Here is a 12,861-nt window from a genome sequence, read left to right as displayed (position 1 = left end):
TTTATTATGAGATACATTTTTATTACAATAGAATGTCTTTTGAAGGTGTGATAAGCTCAGGGCTTTACTAAGTACTTCAGGCTTTCAGGAGAACATATATTTTTTATGCATTTTACAACATGGAGAAAAATCTGAATTACAGCAAACAAACATGCCAACATTTAGGTTTTGTAGTTGCTTTGCAAATACATATAAGTTCATGATTTCTCTAGGAACCAGATTTTTCTTGAGCCTGGGGCACTATTCATCTGCTGAGCTTTGTAAAAGTGAACTTGCTGGGGTCAGTAAGCCCCTGCAGAATAAAAAGGAAGTAGCCGAACGCAAAAGCTTTTGTCACTTCTCTTATGTGTCAGTTTTGCAACACTGCTCATTACATTCTGTTTATCACATTCTTTCACAGTTTAAAAAATATCTGATGAACATTAACACTCTCCCACCATATCCTTATCTCTAAATTTGAGAGATACGGATTTGACTATTTGGTGGATAAAGAATTGTTTGGATGGTCACAGCCAGAGGGATACGAGCAGCAGCTCTATGTCTAGATGGATGCTGGCCACGTTTTGTATCCCCAGTATCTATCTTGGGTCCAGTACTCTTTGGCATGTTTATCAATGGCATAGCAAGTCTGTGGATGATACTGAGCGACTTTTCACACAGTCTGACAGGGATAGGACAAGGAGTTTTCAACTAAAATAAGGGAGATTTAGGTTGGATATTAGGAGGAAATTCCTTCCTTAGAGGGCAATGAGGTTCTAGGACATGGTACCCAGAGAAGCTGTGGGTGTCCCATCCCTGGAGGCATTCAAAGTCAGTTTGGATGGGACTCTATTCTAACCTTTTGAGTGGCAGCCCTATAAATGGCAGAGGGTTGGAACTAGATGATCTTTAATGTTCCTTTCGACCCAGGCCATTTTATGATTCTATGATTCATATTTTCATTATTGAATTTCCATTTACTAATTAAAATTCCCTATTTTTCACTTCTAAGCATAACTCAGTAAGAACCAAAAGCTAAATCCTTGAATTCAGTAATTTATAAAGACAGTTTTTATTACTACTCAGATAAAAGATTTGTCCTCCTAAAGGAAATACATAAATATAAAACCTGAGATTTTTTTTTAAGAAAGGTTTTTGGTCCCATTATTTCTGATAATTGTCCCAGGCAATTGTCCTTGGCAGATGTTCTTTGGCAAAATAAAAGCATACATCTGACTGTTTCCCCCACCATGGAAGTTTTGCATGGAAATACATTTTTTTTTAATTTGAAGAGCGAGTTATTTGCTAGCACAGTTCTGATTCAGCAGTGATTTTCTGCTACCAGGGGCAAATGCTAAGCTTACTGAGATTTTTTGAAGTATCTTCTGTCTAGATCACAAGTTTCTTTTCAGCCATATCATTATTAAGCATATTAATAAGTTGTTTTATTCCCTGGAAGAATGTTATAAATGTAACATAGGTAAGATGCTATTTTTACAAGCAGAAGAAGGGCATACTACAACCAGAGCTAACTCTTGGTCCAAACCAAGCAGTGATCCAGTCTAGTCAGCTCATACATGCATATGATGTTGTGAGCAAAACCCTCTTTCTCTTCTCCACAAATAAAATTCTCACTGACTTAAAACTTTGGAAAATGTTACGTATTTTTTCATTGCCTTCTGCACGGGAATTTCCAAGTCACAGCCTGCACCAGTAGTTGAGCACCAGCTAAGAAGGTGTGGCTAACCCAGGGAGCTCTGGTGCAAGTCGTACACCTGAGTAGCCAGAAGGGGTACACTCCTTCTCACCCTCATTTAAGGATTAACAGCCAATGGAACAGTGTCTTTGGATAGAGATTGCACTCTTCTGGAGTTGTCACTGGTCATTGGGAAGGGTGAGTTATTTGTCATTTTCTCTTGCTCCACAGCACTTGTGTCCCAGTAGAAGCACTGCCATCACCATCCTCTGCTCTGCAGCTTCCTTGCCACTGTGTGTACAAATTCAGTTCTGTAAACTTAGACATCACCTTGGACATTCAATTTGCATTTTAGATGTTCGTGCTTGTGTGAGAAAAAACATAAGAACATGCTCAAAATAACAGCGTTTATCAAAACCAATTTTCCAACTGACCGTATATGCATGAGTAGAATTCCTACAGATTCAGAGTAGGTTACAGATGAAGGAGATTGCAGTAGACAGGAGCTAAAAGACAGCTGGAGGTGAGTTTGTAGCAAATGAGCTGCGCTGCTGCTGAAATGTGTCTAGACTCTGAACTAAGTTAGATGGGTATGAGAAATGGGGTAGCTGAAATCGATGGCTTTCTGTAAAACTGCTGAGAGTGGGCCTTGAGTTTAAGAGCTGCATACTGTGAGATCCTTGACCTGAAATTCACTGAATGCAAGGACAGATAATTTCTCTACTGACTGATGACTCTTCAGCTACAGGAATGCATACGAATATGAAAGGACTGTGGCCTTAGCAAGGTTGCTACACAAATAAGCCTTAATGCAAACCATAGCTATAATTTCCTTTACCATTACGCTGGTTGAGGCAAATATGGTTTGCTGAGAATTACTGTGCATACAAATCATGTCTTGACCTTGTATTTTAACAAGGGAAACTACAATGTTCCCACTTATTTTCTGGATGTGGAATTAGATACTATTTCTCCCCTGTATTCTTGCTGCAAACTTCCACGAGCTAGAGTCATTCTTATGTGCTGTGCTGTTCATGAGCTGCGTTTCTTCACTCCAGCCTTTTAAACATCTGCTTACCTACTAATAAAATCCAGGAAAGTTGGGAGAAAGTGATTTCTCTGGTTCAAAAACTAAAAATGCAACTGTGAAACTATTTCTCCTTGACAAAGGAAGATGTTTACATTTTCAGCCTTTTCAGGTCAGTATTTTAGCAAAGGGCCTCTTGTTCACTATATCATTTTATTAAAGCTGGCCTACTTATGTCAAGGGATGTGGAAAATCTTCATACATGTTCTGTTCTCTGGATGTGTTTCTAAACCTCATGCAAAACGAAAGGTTGTTCACTAATTGTATGCAGGGGAATTTTTTTCCTTGGAGTCAAGAGTTTGCTGAATACATGGATGATATATCCTAAGCTATTTCTGGATGACAAGGAAGATTCTTTATACATGCTATTCACGCAGCATTGGTATGAGATATGTTTGATATTATTCACAAGATAAGAAAAATTGTGTGCCATTTTTGCACATTCTGTGATGATTGTCCAACTGTACATTATTTTTTTATAGAATGTATCATATTAGGCATATTTTCGAGTAAATATTAGTGTAAAAGCACAAGTCTACAAAACATAAGTGTCCCCTGTTGTTTTGCCAACAAAACAAGTGAGATAGCAGTGTAACTGAGTGCAGAAATAATGCATAAATTAAAGCTGTAATTTTTTAAAACAACAAAATGTTTGTATTGGAGGCAAAAAACAGTCAACAATATGGAATTCTCCTGAGGAAGATAATAGAAGCACAGGCAAAAATATTCAGAATTATTGTTTTTTCTTTAGGTTGAAGTGGGTAAATTCTTTCAGGATCTTGGGAAAAATGTCACTAGAAGTGCCATTACGTATAAAAATGGCTGTATCGTTCTACCTCCAGTCACTGTAGACAATTCCTTCTATTCTCTGAAATCTTGATTTTTCAAAATGCATATACTTTGAGCAACTGGTACTTGAACTGTAGCAATACACATTAGGATCAACTAACTTCTTCTGGAAAGAAGTTTAAAACTCCTCTGGTTTTAACGTGTGAAAATATTCGTCAGTAAACCATCCTGGAGATGCTTTCCCATTCTGTCTTTTAGGAACCATCACATTCACATGCATGCTATTAAACTCCCTGAGCCCCTTCCCTTCAAATTTCTCAAGTAGTTTCCCCTCTGTTTCCTTCTGTCTGTTGGTAATGAGATGCAACTCAGGACATAAGTACAGCAAAAGGTCACCGGACACCAAGTGAATTTAAAAAAGAGTGTTAGTCTCCAGACACCACTACACTTCTGTTTTAATGGCTTCCTAATTAAACACATAGGTTTTGTACCCACTCTATCCCAGCCTAAGCCAGGACGACTGTATGGAAGAAAACAGGATCATTAAAGATCAGGAAAGCAGGATTTTCTTCAAGAGGATAAAGTAGGAACAAGCGCTTTCCAGAATCTGAAAATGCAAATGACACAGACAATCAAGCACTTGCCCTTCAGTGTTTCTCCTGTGTGTGATTTCCAGAGCCTAAATTACATACAGCATTAAAGTGCTAGTGATAGCAAGTTGGGGAAATTTATATATATATATATATATATATATATATATAAAATGTAAGAATATGTATTTAATTTGTCTACTTTCCCACTTTAGTAAATAAGAACGGGGCCAATTACTGACCTATCCAGGTTCCAGCTCTTGAACCAGATAATGAAGGAGAAAAAGAAAATTGCTAAGCAAAAACAAAGGGCATGTACAAAATTAAATTGGATACTTTGTGCAACAAAATCCACGTTGGGCAAAAACTGGATGAAATTTCTCAGATCCTCTTTGAGCAACTCTGCCCTGGTCAAAACAAAAAAAATTCTGCTGTGCAGTCTTACAAGGTAGATAATGCCTAGAAGTTTGCATGGGGTTTAAAAGGCAAATAAAGATACTCCTGGAGATAGGCATTTAAGTCAGTGCAAGTTGTTAAGGCATGCAGAACTATTAGTTGAGACAGTGACTTTAGTGATAAAAATAATTTATTTTAATTGGACAACATGAACATTACCAGAAAATAAAGTGCTACTGAACAGTCAGGTGTAACTGCTTCCATGTCTTAAGACTGGCATGTATTCATGAACAATCACATCTGCCAAATGCCTCCTCTGAAATAAGCAGATGTTTCTGAATTGCTTTTACTTTCTCTGGGATACCGACACCACGTAAACTTGAACTACAACTTATTCAAACATAAAAATATGATGCTTGCTATGCTGTGCAGGGACAAGGAGCCTAACATGGTCTCTGAGGTAACAGAATCTATTGATAACACTGTTTTGACATTGAGTGATAAAATGAAATACTATGCCTGTTTGTCAACAAACAGTATTTGCACAAGTGTAATATGGGATTAAATTAATAAATTTCAACAGGAATATATAAAGATAAGTCAAGAGAAGGCCTTGGGTTACAGTTTTTTTTTTATAAAATCCAAGTGAGAATTAGATTGCAGCATTTACCCTGTGGATTGGAGTAGATTGTAATAAAAATATTTTATATACCTTTCTTATTCACGTGGTTCCTTTTATATTTTATATTTGGAGCATCATATTTATAATGAGGGTTTTTCTTCTGCCTTGGTTTAAACTCATCATTAGCTGATGCTATTTTTTTTACCACCAAAGAAGGGTTGGCATTGACCAAGTACTTAAATCCTTATGCAGCCTGCAGAAGAGATGTTTAAACTTATTAATTGTTCAACTTTCTAAAAAGAGCTATTGCTGTGTACCTCCCAGGATGCTGTGAATGCCAGCTCTGAAATAGCTTACTCATTTCTCCCTAAGATGACTTTTTTCTCTCTGAAGTTTCCAATAGTGTCAGGAGATACACTGATCCCTCCTTTCAAACATGAACTAATGCAATCCAGCAAGAGTCTTGTCTGTCCATCAAGCAGGTACAGACCTGGGGTTTTGGGTGCCACTATTTCATCTCCAGCAGTGGCATCCATTGTACATGTAGATCCAGTAGACAATTCTGTGGCTCAGCAGCTACTCCTATGTGTCACAACTTTTCCCACTAAATGACTCCCATGAACTACCAAAATAATGACAGCTGGTCTAAATATTCTTAGAGAAACCTGTAATTTCCAAAAGCCTCATGCAAGCAAACATGTTTTTGAAGAAGTGCTGATTTTGTAATGTTCTCTGATAGGGAGCAGCATCTTTCAACTGGAAAATGCAGGGGTAGTTGATCCAGTATTCTGTACAACCATTAACAACTTTTCTATCTGTTCTATCTGTGCCAGGTGCTCAACTGGGATTCAGAAGGCGTTAATCTTTTAAAGGTTATCTTCTGACATAAATACTTCAAGTTTACCCACACGTTGCAAGATCTGATAGCTGTCCTTTAATATGTCAAATGTAAATACTTGTGGACAGCTATGCCCCAGCCTACAAAACTGAAATAAAAAGGAAGAGTCTTAAAATAGTTTCTGCATTTACTGTTGAATCACTGGAGATTTCAGACTAGAAAGCCAGTCTGAAAAGTACAGAAGAGGACAAAGCATAGTTTGTATGAAGCATCCCAGTGTAATGTGCAGACCTTTGTATTTTTTTTAACCGGAGTTGTATAGCGGAAAGGATAGGACTTTGGATAGGATAAATTAATTTTTGTTTCTGATACAGGCACAAATACAAATGTTGTTAAGGGTGAAATGTATGAAGCTAAAGCATGCAGTACTACATGCAGTACTCCACAACGTGTTACTGTGCATGCAGTGCGACCATACCTTCTGTATGCCCTGTAGGGACAAAGAGTAATGAGCATGCTCCTTGCTGATGAGAAGCCACTGCTATGATTGAGTAATTCCCTTTTCAAGTTGACTAATCTTGACTATATTATCTTCTTGCAATAAATAAATAAATAAATAAATAAATAAAATTAAAGGACTTCTGTGGTTGAGATGTTTTCCTGCCTTGCTCATTAGGCAACAGTGAAGTCTGGCTGACCTGACTGGGCTCTGCTGACAGTGCAGTTTGCTCTGGCACCTACACACAAGCTGCTCTGTCACTTGGCTGTTCACAGTTCAACCCAAGTTTTATATGTATATGTGAACAGTCTTCTCTTAGTGGACATTTACTTCCTGCCCTTCCACTACAGGCAGCAATGTGGATAATCAAGATTCATTTCTAGTATCAAAAGCACAGAAAAAGTGTAATTAAAGTATGTTTCACACTTTATCTAGATATCCTTCTCTTTGCATTATTTAGCAACTGAGATGTAGTACCTCGCTTCCCCATCAAATTTCCCTTATTCTTTTTGTTACATTTATTCTTGCTGTGCTGTTTATTTTGTTTTCAAGAGTGATGCTTTATAACTTCTATTTAAGAACAAACAAACAAAAATCTAGGAGGTAAGATATCACTAGTCTTTAGAAGAGTTATTTCCTTACTGTTTATCCTGAGAGAGTTGTCCCCTGGGAGGAAACAGCTGTGGAGAATCAGAAATCATCCTGTTACAATCTCTCTTGAGCAGGGTAACTTACTCTGTGTGAATGGTGCAGAGAGCTGGAGAGTCTAATAAGCAACTGTGGACTCTGCTAGAATTCAGGTTTGCAATGCCTAATTCCATTTTTAATCATGTAGGGATTAAGTTGCTTCTTAACTGGTACTGAATCGCTCTGCTAAGTAATGAGGGAATGCCAAGCTGGGGCTCAGTGCAGCTGTCCCTCAGACAAGGTTGGGAACAAGATTTCCCCTGGGGCTGCAGGAAGAGGGCTTTTTCATCAGTGCCTTCCTCTCCTTATTTTGCCCTCTCAGTTTTCTAAAGTGTCCACACTCTCATCTCCGCACAAATGCCTGCAGGCAGATTGAATGGGATGTGGTTTGTGGTGCCTGGAAATTATTTGGGAAAAAAACAAACAAGAATAACATTTTATTGTTCTAAAGCTAATATGATATATCCACCTGTCTAGACACTTTTTTTTGGTCATAAATCAATCTGCATTATCAACACCTATCTGGACTTAGCACCTCTGTTTCAAAAGAGAAACTGTAGCCTGTATACTCTCTTGTTAGTACAATGCTTACTTTGATTTACTAGAAGCATATGAATTGTATTAAATCTAAGTTCAATCTGACTAAAAATTGATTTCCATGCCTATGAAATTCTGTTTTATTTTGGGGCAAGAGGGATTGCCTCTCTGGCACTCAAAAAGGAGCTATTCCCGACTTCAGCTTCACAAAGCTCTTGCAGCAGTGCCCTCTCAGAGGCTGAAAATGGAGAGCATAAGCATGCATGATGACCATGTACCCACCTTTTGTCTCCACAGGGCTCCCTCGTGACCAGAGCTGTACAGCACCACTAATAGCTGCTGCATGCATGTGCACAAGTACAAAGGGGTACTTTCATGCAAGCAGGAGACCTTTTATCCCAGAACTGGATTCGCTGGCGGATGCATTCCCTGAGAGATGACATTAATGCCTTTGGGCAAATGCTGATATTTGCATGTTTTTCAGTTACTTTGCGGAAGCCTCTGAAATTCTTATAAGTCTCCAAGATAGCAGTGATCCTTATGCAGAATGAACTAAGATGTCAAAACTCAGCAGAGCAGCACTCTTAGCTACAGAAGTCTTGCGGGGTAACAAGAAACTGCATATATATTCTCACTTGGTGGGCAAAAAGGAAGATCTGCTTCATAGGTTGTCTCTCTAATCAAATCTTTCTTTGATGTAATACTCATGTTACTCTGGAGTTCTGCATATCTTTCCGGTGCAACTAGACACCTCTTGGAAGATTCAGTGGTGAAGTTGGTGGACATTAAGATTGTAGCAGTAAAATAATCTGTTTTCCAAGAAATGCTGTGGAAGTAAATCAAGAGGAAACATTTACCATTCATAAGATTTAGAAGCTAGGTCAATGCAGGCAGCAATTTAATTGAATTCACCCACTGAAAGTCTTCAATATAAAAAAAAGATGCTTCACTAGGTTCAAGTTTAAAAGTCTCAGTATCTAAGTGAGATTTAGAGTTTGCCTGTGGTGAAGGGATCAACACCAGGAGCTGCAAGAGGCTGGGTGGGGACAGATCTGTGGTTTGTTCTTTTTTCTTCAGAAACTTGCCTAGCAGTTGTAAATGGTAACTCAGACGTTCAGGTGTGCATAGGCGGGCCAGGCTGTCTGAAATACTGTAGTGTGCTCGCACTTTCCATCTTTACTTCCTCTTCTATGCCATGCAGAGCAACTTTTTCCACAGCAAGCCATTTGATGGACTCCGTAGTTGATGTGAAAATAATCATCACTTCCTCCTAGCAGTGGCATCAAGAAAGACTAGTGCCTGATGAATGTTAAAATGCCAGACCTGGATGGACACTGAGTTAATATTTCAGACTCTCCTTACTCACTTACTGTAACCCAAGGTACTTACCTTTCTGTAATTATTCTAACAAGTTGCTAGTACAGTTTTATTAAAATTTGTTTTGGAGAATCTATTTAGCGTTGGCATGGCCATTTCCTCCCACCTTCCAAGCCTTTATAGCAGATTTCTGCAAGGCAATTTGATATTCATAATGGCATATGGAAGTAAGTATCACTGTAACTTTATATGCACTCATTTAAATGCTTATATATACACATATACCTACATAGCCACAGACAATATATGTACACATGTAAAACCAGGCTGCGAACTCCCAGTTATGAACACACATGCACACACATTTACGGGTTGCTTGCTTTTCTGACTGCATTTTCTCTGACAGTGAGTTTCACAGATATGAATTGTGCAGATTCACAAAGAGGATTTTATGTGGCTGGAAGTACAACAATGACAGGATTGTTTTGGGGAACATTCATCTGTTCTCACCCTCAGCCTGAAAATCTTTACAGTTTTCAATTAAGATTTGTGACACCAAAGGCCTTAGAGAAAAGCTTTGTTGTGACAGTTGTTATTTTCTAAATAGACTTCTATAATAGGACTTCCCACATTTTCTATCAGCAGTGCTCTCACTGCCAAACAGCTAAATAGCATTTGGATTTCTCTGAGAATAAACAAGAAGAAGCAAACAAATAAAAATAATACTTGGGAAATGCAGTGGGCATCGTTGGTTCCAGTAGCATGAAGACCTTGTGAAATTATTAGAATTGCATCAGCTTGAAGGCTGCAGTTGATTTTTGCCTCTCTCTTTTGTTTGGAATTCTTGGTTAACTAGGAAACTGGTAGAATTTTTGGTAAGTGGCTTTTTGCATGGAAAGGAAAGAAAAAACAACAACAACATAGGAAGCCCACTAATAGTAAAATAATCTAAAAATAACCATGAAATATTTTGGAGTTGCAGCCTCATTCAAAAGCAGAAGAATTTTAGGTACAATTCCTATACTTCATTTCTGTTATCTTATGTCGTGATGAAACAGGAGCAGAAAGTCATCTGGTTTAACCTGCCTTTGTGGACAGCATTTTGCGGATATTTTGTATAAGCTTAGAGAGACTGAAGGAGAAGTGCATCTTAATACTGCTTCCTATTTCAGGCCCTTTTTTATTCACCCAGATGCACTGGGTGATAAACTGCATGATACATCACATGAAACCAGAGCTGTCTCAAAGCACTCTACAATGTCCTCTTCCAGCTGGCTGTAGTTTTTCAGCACTTTTGAGAGTTCTTTGAATACTGTGAGGTAATCCTGTTCTTTCTGAACTAATTCTGAAATATTTCACCCACGTGCTGAGGAAAAGCAAAAAGATCTGTGAAAGAAATTACAAATACTTTAATTTTTTATATAGAGGAGTTGACTTCAGATAATATGTGATGTGGACTACACAGCTTCTTAAATAAATATTGCAATTGGTTAACTCTCACTGGAAAGCTACACATTTTTCTTGTTACAATTTCATTATGCTAAGACCACTGATAAAGAGATCTGCAGTGAAACACACTGGGATGTATTAGTTGAATAACTGTTACTATTTCATTATGATGATTTAAACCTTCTACAAATGTCATGGCATTAACATTTTATGCAGAGCCATGAAGAACTGGCTGCTGGAAGAATCAACAGCCTTTTTAGAAGTCAGCACTTTTTGCCTATCTTTATGAGACTACCGGTCACTCTGCAATATTAAATGACAACATTGCTGTGAGAATTATATTCCTGCACGATGCTTCACTTGGGCATCTGGCCATTACAGGAATGAAACTGCCAACAGATTCGATAGCAATCTCCATCACAGTGCTTGGGCATGGTTCAACAGTCCATTTACATTTGGCAGATATTCCTAATAAGTCTCCCTCGGGGCAAGTAACCTTTTAATAATATTTTCTCTTTGAATTTGTTAAAGAGATACCTGCTCAAATTTACTGTTTGTGCAGAAATATACTGTGACTGATGACTTCTTCCTGTTTGCCACCATGCCCTTCTTCAGCACCTCTCATAACAACCTCTGCCCATCCACCTCTAGTCTCAGGTTCTTTCAGAACTCACCTGGATTTGTTGTGGTGTGCCTTAAGCAGTTAACCCTGCTCATAGTTCCTCTTGTACCCATTTGCACTACAAAATTTTAGTCTATCTTTGTAATTTCCCTTTATTTCTGAGGAACAGTGAAAACAGAATGGATTCAATCAGGCACATGCACAAAAAAGAATGTGAAAGGCTATGAAACTCTATTTAACGTATTAGATTATTATAAACATGTAAGTGAAATACACACACACATGATGCACTACAGACATGAAATCAGAAAGTTAAGTGTTCAGCTGTAAGGGATTATGAACACAAAATTATCCTTGTTTTTTCTGTCATTTATCAGTCATGTTTCTCTTGCACTTTCTTGTCACTGTTATGCCATGTGACTGTACTGTAAATTGGCTTGAATTTTTTTGCATGCTTCATTTTGAAGAAGAAACCCTACAGCTGAAGGCATCTGCACCAGCAGAAAATTAGTTTTCTTCTTCCTGTTACTATTACTGTTATTGTATCTCCAGTGTTAACCAAACTGCCAGAGCTTTTTTAAGACTTGTATACCACAAGGCCAGAAAATTGCCACAGTCAACACGAAAACAAGACGGGATAATTTTGCTTAGCTTAGACAGCTTAAATAGAGCAAAGGTTGTTTCCATTGAGCTCTCTGGAGAAGCAAGCAGCACTTTGATGCAGTGGCAAGAACAGACCGTGGTCATAATTAATGCAGCAACCAAAGGAAAATAATTTAATCCTACTGCTTGGGTGAAGAACATGGTTATTAAAATGGGAAGCTGTGTTACAAAACACAAAGCTAACTACAGAGGTCTCATTAATGAAACACGTCTAATCATGAGGACTAATCTCACTAGCAATTCCCAGATGTTTTAAGTGGAGCTGTGAACTTCCACCCTTTGGGATGCATACCGAGAGATGCTAAATGGGAAGGCTCTCACAGACCCCCCGAAAATAATGGAGACTGTACCAAATGGGACACAAGAACACCAACGTATGGTAACTCCTCCTAGCAGTGTTGAAAATCTAGAGCCGAGAGCAAATGATGAGACATCAAATTCATTTTTGTCTGTGGTATTTATTTCTTCCGTGTTTTACTACTGCCTGTGGTGAGTCCACTACTGTGGTCGGACACTTGCCATGTCAGACAATAATACTACTTCTGTCTAGCTCAGGTGAATATTTACAGCTGGATAACTCTAACAACCATCCTTCTTTTAAATAAATTGACACTGCAAATTTACGAAAGTACTTTTAGTATAAGCATCCCTACTGGGGATACTGATTGCTTTGCAATTTCTGGTTATTTTTAGGTGAAATGACTTTTCATTTATACATGCCTCAGTCACATAACCAATAATGCAAGTAGCTACCTAGACGTCTGCTGAGACGTTACTTAACGCAGTAATGGAGACCAAATCTTTTATAATTCAGTGTGGAAACTGATCTCATAAAAAGAAATGATGTTACCTGACCACTTCTAATTCAGCTGTGTCAAGATTGCCCATTATGAGTTATTAAAGTTTTTGGAATTGGTATTTTTGAATTGGTATTCAAAATTTTGACATGAAAAACAAGGTTTTTTTTTGTTTTTTGTTTTTTTTTGTCATGCTTCCAGGCCCTTAAGGTAGCATTGTTGTTAAAGTGAGGAGTTTTACTTAGAGTTTTGAAGGCTGGAACCTTATCACTTTCCCTGAGTGAAAGCTAAGA

The sequence above is a fragment of the Tympanuchus pallidicinctus genome, unplaced genomic scaffold (genome assembly GCF_026119805.1).
Source record: "Tympanuchus pallidicinctus isolate F22 unplaced genomic scaffold, pur_lepc_1.0 scaffold4, whole genome shotgun sequence".
NCBI lineage: Eukaryota > Metazoa > Chordata > Aves > Galliformes > Phasianidae > Tympanuchus > Tympanuchus pallidicinctus.
The sequence above is the reverse complement of the archived record's forward strand: the minus strand, read 5'-3'. Positions refer to the sequence as shown.